Here is a 15,351-nt window from a genome sequence, read left to right as displayed (position 1 = left end):
ACCAATGAAATTGTCTTTATCGATCACAAAAAATAGAGAAAAAGAATAAAAACATTAAGACGAATTGTTTTGCTACTCGCACACCAGAATAGCTTTCAAATTTATTTTTAAAAACGCAATTGATTGTATCGTTTGTAGACGCTTTCACTTTATTTGTCTTGAACTGTGTAACACTGTATACGTTAGTGATCGAATGGTCGTTTTTATACTAGAGGACGCATTATCCGTCTAGACTAAGTTGGGAAAACATTTGTTGTTCGTCTGGTTATTCGTCTCTAGTATTAAGACGGACACAAGAGGCATTCTGCGTCAGGACGAACTATCTTCCGTTGTGGGTAAGACGAACAACGGAAGATAGTTCATCTTGACGCATAATGCCTCTTGTGTCCGTGTTTATACTAAAGATGCATAACCAGACGAACAACAAATGTTTGCCAAGTTCGTCCAGACGGATAATGCGTCCTCTAGTATAAAAACGGCCATTCTGCTGGTTGAACAAGGTCATAACAAGCATAACCATCTCGCAAATGAAACATCACTAAAACGAACGAAAATTGCACACAATTTTTAAGTTTCATTGCGAGATGGTTCATGTTTTTTGGCGGGTTAAAATTTGTAAGGGAACTCTTTGAAATTTTTTGTGAGCGAAAAATTTCAAAGAGTTCCCCGTTAATTTTTTGGCCAAATTTGTTGCCAGGGGAAACGCTGTGCAAATTTCCCCAAATTTTCCCGCCAAAAGACTTAGTATATATAGGAAGAAAAATTTTGTCACACCTTTTAATTAAATGATTTTTACTTAATTAATTAAAACCATTTATTGTAAGAAAAAGAAAATAAAGAACACAATGAAACTGAAATGATTGTTTGAACTTTTATTGTTGTAATCAAATAATTATTATTAAGATTACTTATAATGAATAACAAAACAATACTTGAATGCGAATATTAAATTAAGCTTTGGAAAATTAAAAAAAAAAAAAAACGGCGCATGCGTATTTTGGGCGCCCGTATTTTTTCTAAGTCTTTTGGCGGGAAATTTTAAAATTTTCAAACAGATGTTAACAAGAGTGAAAAATTTAAAAAAAAACGGCGCATGCGTATTTTAAGCGCCCGTATTTTTTCTAAGTCTTTTGGCGGGAAAATCTAACAAAATTAAACAGCTGTTTACTACAACAACAAACGAGAGCCAAAAAATCAAACTATTTAATCGAGTTGCGAAAATATCAATTTAGAACATGCGTTAGTCAATCAAATTTGATTAAATCATGAACGATTGTGGCATCTTAAACTTTGCTGAAAATTTCCATTCCAAGACTAGTTAATTTTGCCAAACAATATTTACAATTGATTCGTAGGAAACTTTTAGTTTTGTAAACTTCCTAAACGCAACTTGAACACGAAGACGCACTACAGACTAGGGCTTTCCATGAAAAACCTGTTTTGGTTTGTTTGTTAACACAAGCAAGTCAAAATGCATTGGCGATAATTTAGTCGAAAACTGAAATTGCACTTGAAAATGTTCTAGTTGTAAATAGCAAAGTAGATTAACTGAATAAAATCACCTATGAGTATAATTTGTCACGATTTCCTTCATCAAACACGACTGCAGAGCAAAATTTGAAATCAAAATGAGTTCAAGCGACCTACAACTGCGAGAGAATTCGAATCCAGTTCAGTCACTGACATGCAGAGTTTTGCTCAAGGCCTCTTTGGCATGAAATTGTCTTCTATATAAAATTATCAAGTCATTTGATTTTAAACGAAATTTGCTTTAAAACCCAACAAAAACGGTAAACTATGTCTCTCCCTTCTGTTTGGAATTTATAAACAATATGGCTTATCGAAGGATTAAAATTTCTTGAAAACAATAAAGCGATTCACGTGAAATCCTCAATGCTAATCGAGGCCCTTTGATGTAGTGCGCCTTCGTGTTTACTGAAAATTCACCGAAGGAAATAAAATACGATCTTTGTCGGCTTTTGGAAAATAATTAATAACTATGTTCTACCTTGACTAAAAAGTGCTTGACTTGCTCTCATTCCCAGGCTTATGGTGTTTATGCTTGTGCTGTCAAGGCTTGTCATCTTAAAAGGGCCCTGAAAAATAAGCAAAATCTGCAATTAGAAAGTTAAATTTTCGTCACAACTTTGCTTATATCAAATCAATCTAGAAGGCCAAACTCGTCTCTTGGGTAAGACGCTATTTAGTTTCTGCTAAACAAGGATGCAATTGAATAAATCAGACACTAGGTTTAATATTACAAGCTTTGATATATGCACAGCCAAACTGCGTTTGAAGATTGTTCGCAGTGTTATTCTGTGTGTCCTACAATCGTGGATAAAAACTGCTAAGAAAGATGCAAATTTTTGCACATAAATTTCAATTTCCCTTATCTCATTTCAAAACCCAGAAATGTTTGTCTGAGAACAGAAAAAGAAAATTAATGTCTAGTTTTGTTACAAATTATCACCCCAGTGCAATAAAACTGTCGATTAGTGCCTCTGGCCAGAGACAGAGTAGGCCGGTATGGATTGAAACTTGAAAAATATTAGGCTAATGTTTTTCAAGTTTTCGTATTTTTGTTTCCAAAATGCGCTAGAACAGAGTACGTGTTGTTCCTGTCAGGAATTAAGTTGATTTCTCTCCTCTCGTTGTTCTAGAATTATTTTGTAGCAAAGTGAACGTCTTATTTCACCATTTTTAGCAAAAGAGGTCAAAAACCCCATGATACTTCCCCTTTAAGGAAAACACCGCCTGGGGAGTAGCAGACCATCATTCCCCCTCTCCCCCCCCCCCCCCCCCCTTCCTCACTCAATGTTGCTTTCAAGGCCAGACGAAAATGTAGTGTAGTGACACATTCAGTGAAGCCCTAAAGACCTAAAGACCTGTCACCTTCCTCCGTGCTGTCCTCCCCACTTTAGAACAAACGGCCAAATCTTCCAAATGCCCAACTGTCCCCAGCAAGAATTACAGGATCAGATAAAGTTTTCCAGGATTTCTCACATGGAATATCTCAGAGGACATCAGAAACACACCTCAGAGGCAGAGCTTTCACAACCCAGCAGGGACGAGATTGGCTAGATTTGTACTTGCGAGGGTGCCACCAAAGATCTGAAATGAAATAAAACCCAATGTTTAAGTAAGAAAGCAAGCTCATTAGCACCATAATAAACTATTTTAAACAGATATTTTTTGGTGTACAAGTCCAGCAACAACAGGCACAAGTTGTTGTCTTCCTTATCTCTAATAATCTGAATCCAGAAAAAAACTAAAAATCCCTCAGCTTTTGAATTAATAATTAAGGATTTTAAGACAAACAATCAAAGAGAACCTCTGTACTACCAAGAGATTTATCGAGTAAATAGCCCATATGGCAGTGATCAACAGTCTGCACTGTGAAAGTTCTGTTTCCTGTTTCTGTTTTCTGTGGTTTAAAAGATTCCCCTACAATTTCCCAAAGTTTTTGATTGGATTACAGTTTTGTGTGTAAAGTGTGAAACAGAGAATTTGTGTTTTCAATACAGATTTCAAAACAAAATTTAAAAAAAAGCCACAAGCAGACAACTGATTAACTAGGAAGCATAATTAAACTATTAATATTGACAGAAAACACCTGCAATGGGACTGCAGGGTGATGTTGGTAATCTAACGAAAATAAATCACAGACACTTGACTTGCCACATAAGCTTGAGGTGTGAAAATCTGACAGTGTAATAATTATCGAAATAGCTGTATGTAATCCAGTACAGAGATAATTTCCACTCTACTGGACAAATACCAAGTCTGATAAAACCACAGTGAAAATAATTGATCCTTGAGAAGCAGTGTGTCAGTTAAATGTAGTGATCAATATGATTGGCTTCAGAAGTTTGAATTGCTGAATAATGCAAAAAAAAAAAAAAGGAGGTAACCTAAGGCCTCTATACAAACATACCAAAAGCTACCCTAAAGATGGTCCAAATACAAATACAATGTCTTTACTAGTCCTACGGTCCCAACATATCTCCGAGGAGACCTCTCAGTTTAAGCCTGAGGGTTTCTTGAGGTCACCTCGCCACTTCTTACTTCTCCTTTTACTATTATTATTTACTCTAAACTTATGTAAGATCCTAGTCTATTATTCACTGTAACTTGCTATGATTGTATTTCGTGGTGAATAAATAAATAAATAAATAAATAAATAAATAAATAAACGAGGAACACTCACGGCTACTGAATTGTTGTTGTTTATTTTTTTGCTTAAGACGGACAGAAATCTTAACTGGTTTTCTGAACTGCTGATGTTCACTGAAGATTTAAAACCCCAAAGCCTTCTGAAGGTTTCCAAAGATAGCCTGGAATCTTCTTAAACCATACTATCAAAAGAGTTTGTAAATATTGCCCAAAGAGTTCCAAAGACTTTACAAAGTTTTCCTAAGGCTGCTAAAAGATTTTTCAGAGGCTGTCCAAAAACATTTTCAGTAATAAGATAAATGGGTAAGGAAATGATTGCTTGTATGATAGGAAAATTTTTCTACATTGTTCATGATACTGTTTTGGATGTTCTTTTAATTCCCACTTTCAAAAATACTTTTAAATATCACATAAAAACAATGGTGAACTACCATAAGTGAAGGACGTGTCTCACTAAGTTAAGTTGTGTGCATCTTGTCTCACAATGGCTGAAAAAAGTGCCCTGAGAGACATGAAGTTGTACTGGAAGCATATTACACTAGGCACTGCTTGAAATCCTTGTTGCCATAGCTGTTGTGGAACAACAGCTGGGTGAAAAACCTCCCTGTACACCCACTTGCTCCTGGGAGAAAAACCCCAGGCAAGCTGTACCCCACATTTAAAGACCTCCCGCCCTGGGTTCAAGATTTTGGATCATTTACTGGTAAGTACTACAATCTAGAAAATGATATAAGCATTAACTGATAAATTTTCTTGGGTAAAAGAATAACCCAGTAGCTAGGACTACCCATCTACACAACATAAAGGGTTTAAAGGACAAGGCTACTTTCTAATTTAGTGACTGTGCCATTTAAATCTTATGAAACCAAACTAAAGATTTGAAAGCTACAGGAAGCCATGAGCCTCCATGTGCACGCATTGCATCTTGATGCAAATGTTGACAAATTTATGTAAGTGTGGAAATGTCTGTGACGTTTTTGTACCCTAGAATTTTGACAGCCAGTTCCTAGCTTGAAAATTGGAGAAAAGAATGACCTTGTCCCATAAAACTTCAATCACTCAGTAAACGAATTATCTCCAGCTTGTTAGTCAACTGCTGAACAACAATTTGAAACATCTGAACCATCTTACTCTAACGCCTTACCTTGATGCTTGTGATGTCTTCCAACTTCCCACCATTGTTGTCCTCCAGTCCAGGCCTCTCCACTATCCATTGAAGTCCTTTTCCATTTGTGAATCTTTATTCAGCTTATCATCCCTGTTGAGCTCCACTCCAGCCTCTCTACTCTCCACTAAAGCACTTTACTATCATCCATTCTCTGTTGTCCACTGTCCCCTGAAGTGCTGAACCAGTGTAACTGTCAATCCATTTTTCCCTGCCAGACAAAAGATACAGTTCACACTTGACTCAAGCTGTTTATACACATGCTATCTAAAACTCCTTGTTTAAATTAGCTCTTTACAAAAGGTCCATTGCATTGAAAAAAATAATGTATGTATGAACTTGCGCTATTTGCACCTTTCCCGGTCTAAACGCTTTCATCAATGACAATGTTTATTTGACGTGGAACTGCCTCACAGCAAACCCCAAAGAGTGCACATTTTCACAGAGTCTCGAAATAAATGGGACCAGGTTCGTTTGGATCAGTGGGATAATGCAACTGCTGTGCGTAGTTACAAGAATAGTGGACCGTCCCATCACATGAACAAGGCTCACGTCCGACTGAAAAATCAATGTGTTTGATGTAATTCTGCACGCTGTCCTTAAACTCTTGGCAACAGTTCGTACAAAAGTGTCTTTCTCCTGAGGCTAGATGTAAATGCTGTTCCTGTGCTCTAACAGCTTCAGCTTTTTCGCATTCAGGTAAGTTTGCAGGCTTATGGATACAATTGCTATTTTCCTGGCAAGTCCAGGAACAAATGGACACTGCTGATTCCAGAGGTTGGAAAACTTGGAGTAGCCCAGGGAAGCTTCAGCTGCCCTTGTGCCAACATCCGCAGACCATGTTTAGTTAGATTTGATGGCAGTAGCTTGACATTGATCCGTTTATATCCAGGTACTTGTCTTGGCAAAATGAACGCTTGTTCTGCAGCGATGTTCAGAATAAATTCAACCACTTGTTCAATGCTTTCAGTGACTGATGCACTACTCAAGTGGCAGTCCTTTCTTGTTGACATGGATTAGTAGACTTAAGTCATTCTTCCTGTAATGTTTCACCAGGCTGAAAAATTGATTTTTCTGGAGGTCCTACAGCGTAGAAAGAGAAATGTTTTCATACAGATTCTGTTGCTATGATAATAGTAGGCCATTCTTGAAAGCTGTCGTCTTTTTATGCTGTGCCATATGTGCTACTTTTGTTGCAATTCAAAGAGCATCCAGTGCCACTTTTCCAAGTCCTTTTTTTTCAGTAATGTTCTAGAATGGTTCAACGGGGAACATGCCACCTTCTATTCATCCTCCACCGAAGAGTTTTTATTTGGTAAATTTGGCAATGATCAGTTATTGTTATTGTTTGTTATTTGCAAAATATTAGCTACTGTATACTGTCAAAAACTGGACAAAAAACAAATCATCTTTGATTAATTTAAGCAACAAATTGCCTTCAAACTTTGCATTGACAGCCTTTCATAGTTCAATCTCTTTAATTTTCATTATTCACTTGGTCCATATTTAACATGCCTGTTAGTAACAACTTGCGTTTGTGTGTGCGTTTTGTGCATGTGTCCCGTGTTGTACAACTGTGTGCGTGTGGTATAAAATAATGCAAACAAACCTCTATATCTGTCAGCACTCCCAGGGGTATTATTTTGTAAACTTTATTTTTGGAATGTAAAATTACAAATTGTAGCTAAGTCTTGTTACTTCCAATAAAGATTTGCATTATTAAAAACAAAATCTTTGCCAGTGTCATTGTCGTTGGAATCATCTGAGCTACTGCTGTCGCAGTCAACTGGTTCGTCATCATTCTCTCGAGTCATGAAATAAATTTCAGTTACACTTTGCAAATGAGCGTAATCTCCCGAATTCAAACTTAACCACTGATAGTCATCTCTTTCTTCCTCTCATCACTTTGTGCCTAATTAGCTTTCAAAAACATAGCCCATCAGGGCAACCAGCGTCGACTTCTTCGACATGGATAACATTAACATTTCAACAGATCTATGCAAAACAGAACTCTTATTATGCTTCATTCTGTCACAATCATAAATTCTTATTGTGCTGTCAATGCCCCGTACCCTGCAAGCAGAGATCCCTTCAATCTTCCTAGGGTAAGAGACCGTTCATTATTTATCAGAGGGGAGGGGAGGAGGGTGAAGATGGGTGAGAAATTTAGAAATTCATTTCCGTCTACTGCTGGGACCAATCAGATTGCATGATTTTACTGAATTCTGCCTTCTTGCACAATGAAAAAAAATAATAATTAGCTTTATCTTGAAGTGTTTGTAATGTTGAGGAAATGCTGAAGTGTTGGGCAATTAAGTTTAAGACCCATTTGCTGGGCAACTAGTCTAGCAAGACATCTGATGTACGTCTATAGAGAAGAGAAAACAAGTTAGAAGACTATTCTGTAGTCAAACTGATGGGCGGGACAAGCCATGTGAGTGGTGGGACTGTGAGTAGTCAGCTTGAATTAGATAACATGAAAAGGAGACAGGTGCCAGCAGCTGAGGTGATCTGCCATGTGTTATGACGCTCAGGGACATGGATGGCAGTCATGTCAAAACCCTGGAAAGCGGAGAGGGACTAGATCTCTTGCAGGAATAGTTGCATTTCAAGTGCTCGTGAACGGATTGTTTACCAGAACACTGTTATTTTTGTCACAATGAAGGATGAAACATTTACCACACAGACAGGGTCCCAAAGCTTAAGGACGGTGCCTACTATTGTTACTGCGCATACGTTCTGCGCATCGCGAGATACTCGGGTTTCCTATAGGTGGTGCCTACTAATACAGGAATATTTTTGCGCAGTTTAAATTTATACGGAGAAAGCAGAACTTACCAAATGCTTTTGGTATCTCAAAAGAAAATTGGGGGTAACCATGCGTTTTTCAGAGATAATTAAGCTTCAATTTAGGAAAAAAATCCCATACATTGCTTTATATTTTGGCGTTTTTTAGAGATATTATTGCTTAATTATCTCTGAAAAATGCATGGTTACCCCCAATTTTCTTTTTGGATTCCAATAGGCCTTGCTGAGATCTGCTTTTCCCGCATAGTCATAAATTGCACAAAAATACTTCGGTATTAGTAGGCACCGTCCTTAAGTGCTACCATAATAGACAAGAGCTCCAAGACATTAATGTTGTGACTGAAGTGGTGAGGTATGGGTTCCAGGAAGGGCATGTGGAAGAGCTGCTCACTGAAGTATCCACCAGCACCAGTGTTGCAAGCCTCAGTGGAGAGGTGCCAAGAATGGTCAATCCAAGGTGACATTTTGATGAGAGAGATGGTGTTGTACAGAGGCAGGAAGTGCCACCACCAGAGAAGGTCTGACCTGCAGTGGCAGGAGTCCCAGTAAGTGCAGAGTGTGTTGAGAAGGGTAGACATGAAATTGCGAGAAGGGTGGGGCAGGCCGTAACAAAGGACATATGACACCAGGCAGTGATTTTAAGTTGTGGCGTGTGGCGTGAAATTTGGAAGAGAGAAAGCACGAAGGGAAAAACAGTAGAGGAACTCATGAGGCAGTCTGGTGTGATGGACATGGTCATAGTTAGAGTGTCAAGGTGGATGCCAAGGAAACCATAGAGGTTGTGGGTGGACAGTCCTCACTGGGGGATGACTGGAGATTGAGGGAGGAGAAGAGGTTGCCAGGGGCAGTGAAGGCTGAAATGGACTTGTCTGGAGTTTCAGCACCTACAAAATCATTGATATATTGGTACAGCTGTACCCAAGAGCATGGAACATGTAGGTGACAGCATTTGTGGTCCGATGGCACATCATGGCTGAGGGGCGAAGACCAAAAGGCATGGCTAAGTTGAAGTATAAGTAACTCTTGTGATGATATCTGAGGAGACGAAGGTCACAAGGGTTGATAAGAAGTTGGTGGTAGGCCTGGCTTAAGTCCTTCTTGAAGAGGTGGCACCCAGTCCCTTTGATACGTATGATACAGATGAGAGCATCAGTGCCCGGTAACCATAAGGCAAAGGGCTTATAGTGGTACATCTCCAAAGGGATTCCACCGTTGAGAGAGGAGCCATGGGGGAAACTGAGATGAAGATTGATGTAGGGTTTTCCGGAACAGCTGTGGGTGATTTGAAGGGGGCTGTTGACTTTGTCGATACAGAAAGGATTTGTTGTGAATGGACTGCAAGTTGTGCCGAGGAAACACTGTGTCCAAGAAGAGTTGATCATCTGCGGATAGGAGAGGGCGGATCCATGGTTCTAGCATGATGAAATGGGGAGATGACATGTGGGAAAAACCAACTGGCCAGCAAAACTGAAGGTAATCACAAAGTTCGGAGTCAGTGTAGTGTGCTATAGATGGGGAGGTAAATGGTGGCTTGGTAGGTTGTTTTTGATTCGTTATCTTTAAGTAGCAAGGTGGTAGGGATAAAAGCTGCAGTTTGTACTTGCAGATCTCCAGTTCATGCATCTGTTTGAGTAGCGTGAGCTGTTGCTGGTCGCCTTTGTTTTCCTCAAGAGCCCCGTTGTCTGGTGAAGGTGCAGGTGCTTCTGTTTTCTTCGGTTTGGCCTTAATGACATGTAAATTGGTCAAGAGCAGGTGAAAATCTGGTATGAGATCATCACCTGGCGGTGGCATTAAGGTGAGCTTTCTTCGTTTCCAGTTGTTTCAATGTTTTATGTAAACTTGGGACTTTCACTTAGCCACACAAAAGTTTTACTTCAACAAATTCAATTTGTTGCCAGTGAATAATATTTCTGAATGCAAGAAAAATTCACAGAATGGAGTCACACAACATGAATTGATGCTTCAGACTATATATTCTTCTCTTTGATAAAGTCTCAGCTCGGGCTACTTCACTTTAAGGACAGTGCCTACTAATACAGGAGTATATTTGAGTGGTTTATGACTATGTGGGAAAAGCAGATTTTAGCAAGGGCTATTGGAATCCAAAAATCAAAGGCTCCTGTGAGCCAACTCGTGAATGCAGATGACACATAGTAATTGAAATTTAGACGGCTACGGAAACTTCCTTGAAAGCTAAAAGAAACTATATCTTTGCCCGATTATGTAACGAAAAATAACCATTATTGTACTCTTGTATTCTGATGCGCCGATTAAAAAAAAATTACGTGTTTTTTCTGATTCAAAGTTCATAGAAGCACGCCATGTGCAGCTACGTCATGCAAATTCGTGTCCCCGATAGTCCAGGGCTACTGGATTTTGCGATCGGGCTAGTGGATTCTAACCATCACTTGCCCGATGGGCAAGTGAAGTTTTTTTGGGAATTTAAATTACAAAATTACTGTAGGGCAAGCCGATCTCACAAAGGGAAATCTGTTCAACAAAGTATCGCATTACATTTCATGCCCGACATAAATGCGTGAAATTTTTCCTTTGGAGTTCAGTCCACGTAATCATCAAGTAAAAATAATGAACTATGACAAGCTCTTGCTAAATAAGAATTATTTATCGACCGCGTCCGTTTGCTTTCCCATAAATTACCAGTTGTAAATTTCGAAAATGAAACATTTTTTCCCCTTGAAACCTCTATGAAAGCTGACAAGATCTTAAAGTGTTCATTTCACCAGAAATTTGCATAATTTTGTTTACGACGTCAATGATGCGTGACATGGCACGTTCCTCTTTCGCGTGAAAACTGACAAGTTAAATTATTTTTTAATTAAATTATTTCTAAATTAAATTATTTTTAATTCTTAAAAGAAACCGCACTTTGTAGAAAAAACGAAAAAAACCTATAACTTTGCTCAGATTCAACGAAAAATCTCCATTCTTACACTAAAATGATTGTCAAATTATTCTCTACAAAATGAATGAGAGAATTCTGACGCGTCGTGAAAAAAATTTTCACGTTTTTTTTTTTTCACTAATTGAGTTTACGACCCCGGACTTTCTGAAAAACTAAAAAAACTTGTAACTTTGCTCAGATTGAACGAAAAATCTCCATTCGTGCACTGAACGATCGTCAAATTATTCTCTACATATTGAATAAGAATTTCCTGATGCGCCGTGAACAATAAATGTTCGCGTGTTTTTTCCACTAATTGAATTTAAAACTCATTCACTGCGCACGCCCGAAAGTTAACGACAAAACCGACCGACCGACCGACCGACCGACCAAGTCAACAGTCAGCTATTGCTATAACTCGTTCATTGCGCTACGCGCATTCACGAGTTAAAAAGGAAATTTAGGGTAACCACGCATTTTCCAGAGATAATTAAGTAACAATAATTAAAAAAAAAACGGCATTAAAATACCAAGCAATGTATGGCGTTTTATTTCCATGTTGAAGCTTTACTATCTATGAATTAAAAATGCATGGTTACCTCCAATTTTCTTTTTGGATACCAAGAGCACTTGCTAAGTTCTGCTTTCTCTGCATAGTTTTAAACCGCGCAAAAATATCCACCGCCCATAGGAAACCCAAGTACCTCAAGATATTCAGAATGTATATACAATAACAAAAGTGGGCACTGTCCTTAATAGAACAAGAGTTTCTGTAAAATAGTTTAACTAAATAACGTTTTTTATGAAGATTTCAAAGCTGGCAAGTTGCAATTTTGAACAATTATGTCCAAGTGAGTATGACATGAAGGTGAAGTTTACCCTCTGGAAACTAATCTAACCATTCACCCCTCCTTCCCTCTGGAATGTCCTGGACCTTTGACCCCCATCCCCCACTCATCCCTCAGGAATTTTGCAATTCCCTCTGTGGTGGGGTTACGGAAATTTTCTGGAACCACACATTTGACCAAAACACTGGGGCTATGTACACTGTATTGTATATTTTGCTTGTTTGTTGGAGACAATGCCACTCTTTAACATTTCAAGGCCCTCCCTTAACATATGAAATATTGTAGGACCCTTTTTAGCAACGGCAAAAATTTCAATTCCCCCTCATTTTCTCACTCTAATGAATGGTGACCCTTATGCCCAATGAATTTAGCCAGAGCTGCAGCAAATTCAACTCCTCTCCAAGACTACCGCACAGCCTCATACATTAAAATACATTTTGCGACTCAAACTCTATTCATGCTCGCCATTTTTGGAAGAGGGTTAGTATAACAGTGGGAATATATAAAACACTAATGTATGGGGTAGTGTAGAAATCTTTCTGTTTGTTTTTTCATACATATCTTATGATGTTACTATATTCTTGTTGAAAGTACTCTGTACATTATTTATTTAGTTGCATTATTACTAACTAAAAACGCAGTGGCTATTCGTACGGCACCCGTACGGCGACTTGTATTTGCTATTCGTACGGGAGTCCGAAGATTTCATAGGATTTCTCTGTAATTCCTGATTCTCGCTTATCGAAATTCTTATATTTACCTTTAGAAGGAATAAGCGAATCCAGTGAGTGCCCTTTCTTTGAGCGAGATAAGTTTGCGTACTCTCTGCTCACTAAGCGAACGAGCCACTCGCGACACTTCAAAATTTTTGCGAGCTACTAACATAAACTCGCACATGTCACGCAACCTCTTCTTCACAGATCAACTGGCTACAATTAGTACGCTGTAGCTTAAAAATGTGCGAAAAGAATTTCTTATATCTTATAAATAGTTATAATACACTGGCTTCGATCGGGGGGTAAGTGACAACTCGGTAATTCAATGAATTTGAACTCACGTTGGTAATCCCGTACGAATTATTCGCATTTTTGCTATTCATACGGGAATTCTTCTTCCTTCTATAGTAGGCGCAGTTTCAGTCATTGCAGTGAAAATTTATACCTGTGTCAGAAGGAGAGGTGTGTTCTGTTATCTTCAACATAATTTCTGTACGGAAATGCGAGTGTCCAATAGGTAAATTCTTCCATTAAGTGAAACTCCCATTTCGTGGCTTTCTGGCCGTACGAATAGCATCACGCAGGTTGGGAATACGGGAGTCCACGGAACTGCTTAATCAGTTTACCACCGGTCAGGATCAGTTGTCTGAATTTCTCAACCAGGTTAGGGATTCTTAAATTTAATGATAATTTTTACTGATACTCAAAGGAATCCCAAATGAATAGCAAATACCAGTCGCTGTACGGTCTCTTCTAATCGCGTGACGTGTGCGTGAATATAGCGCAAAACAATTCCAAGTGTCGCGAGTGGCTCGTTCGCTTAGTGAGCAGAGAGTACGCAAACTTATCTCGCTCAAAGAAAGGGCACTCACTGGATTCGCTTATTCCTTCTAAAGGTAAATATAATAATTTGGATAAGCGAGAATCAGGAATTACAGAGAAATCCTATGAAATCTTCGGACTCCCGTACAAATAGCAAATACAAGTCGCCGTACGGGTGCCGTACGAATAGCCACTGCGAACTAAAAATGTCAAATTAACGCTCACGCTTACCGTCCAGTCCTCATGCTCAACGATGCAAACTTGGATAAGGCGGGGTTTTTCTTCCACTGTGCAAAGACTTTTTCCATCCAACTGAATAGGTCAGAAGTCGACAAATAAGCCAAACTGCTGTTTCACGCAAAAGCTGTGTTCCTGCAGTCGAATACTATCGTTGTAACTTGAAGTACAAATCCACGTTGAGCAAGCCAACCTTCCCACCATCTTGGCGTTCTTCGTCGCCCCAGACTCCACTCAGTAATAATCCGGGGACCTACCTGACGACAAATTGGGAGGGAGGGGAGGGAGGGAACTTATCTCCCCCCAGTGGGTGGGTTTCTCTATACCCAGTAGGCTACAGTAAACAGGCCTTACCGGCTTTTACCTTTTCTCCTACATTGTCTGTGGAAGGAACAGTTTAGTCTCTGATCATGATCTAGAAAGATTCCTCCAAAACGCCATAGAAACTTAACTAGACTGTTCACAAACTTGGGGAAAGTCTTGGAGGGGTGGGTGGATACTGTTTCCTACTGGGAGGGGACTGTGCCCCTAGTTTTGCTGTCTCTCCCAGACTTTTACTGAAATGGTACTCATTTTACATACAAAAAACAAAATAAATAATGTACCATTTCCTACTTATACCTCAAAGATGTTGTTCACTTGCAAAGGTATTCATGATCCGTATGCTGTAAATTCTGCCAGGGATGTCTTCTCAAGTTTTAGCTACCCTTTTCTAATAAAAGGTTGAAACTCTATTTTTTACGTAACTATCTTAAATTTATACTGTGCTACCATTTACTTTCAGAGTAACATGCACCCTTTTTGGGCAGCTTGGTACACCAGGAAATGCAGCCCATGTTTATAATGAGAAAAAATTTAAAAAAAAAATTAAGTAACCCACACATAACATAAAAAGATCAAACAGGGATCCCCATCACTTAAGACTATGGCAGTTTCCCCCTTGTGGGTACAAAGAGTAATTATTACTTAACCAGGATCAAATCATCAGAGTGAGTCGCTCTTAGGAAGGGCAAACACTCAAAATGTCAGCTCTCATATGCCTTTACAGTGACCAATAAGGGACTAACACTCAAAACACCAGCTCTCAAATTTGTTTAAGGTGGCCAAATAATGACTAACTTATCAACTCTGTTGATCAAACCAAATATTAGCCTATTACTAGCCAGTAGGTTGAGCGCACTTGCACAAAAAGAATGTTTAGTAATTTGTGGTTTATACTTGGAACTTGCATTTCTCAGGTCAGATGGTGGTGGTGGGGGGGGGGGGGGTGGTGGATACTCAGGTATATTAGCCACAGGGAGGTGTGAATGAAGCCAAGTTGTTAGACCTAGTAGGCTAAAACTGGACCCAAAAAAGGCTAACGGCTCAGGATGTAAGCAAAAACTGTCTGTTCTTCTCCGCACAAAATATAAAAATGTAAAAACGTTTCTTATAAAATCTTTCGACCCAAACTAAAGAACCACAGTTAGCTCACTGGTTAGAGCACCTGACTGCTGAGTGGTATGTGGTGGGTTCAAAGCCCATCCAGAACAACACTCAGGGTCTTAAAATAACTGAAGAGAAGGTGCTGTCTGTTAATGGTTAGACCTTCACATGGCCTGGATGACCATGGAGAAATGACAGTCCTGTCTCCAATTTGGTGACGTAAAAGAACCACTTAGGATGTAATGAACCCAGGCT

General features: G+C 39.0%; 1 long non-coding RNA gene across 1 annotated transcript; it reads right to left on the bottom strand.

Annotated features, from left to right (window-relative positions):
• Positions 1–852: 852 nt before the first annotated feature.
• On the bottom strand, positions 853–13,903 carry LOC146449694 (uncharacterized). The gene is made up of 4 exons (XR_014860637.1): positions 13,666–13,903; positions 5,318–5,549; positions 2,893–3,111; positions 853–2,096 (listed from the first exon to the last, which is right to left on the bottom strand). It is a non-coding gene; the product is annotated as an uncharacterized LOC146449694 (long non-coding RNA).
• Between the last annotated feature and the right edge of the window lie 1,448 nt (positions 13,904–15,351).

The sequence above is a fragment of the Pavona decussata genome, unplaced genomic scaffold (assembly GCF_977016875.1).
Source record: "Pavona decussata unplaced genomic scaffold, jaPavDecu1.1 SCAFFOLD_602, whole genome shotgun sequence".
Taxonomy (NCBI): Eukaryota; Metazoa; Cnidaria; class Anthozoa; order Scleractinia; family Agariciidae; genus Pavona; species Pavona decussata.
This window is presented reverse-complemented; position numbering and strand designations above follow the sequence as displayed.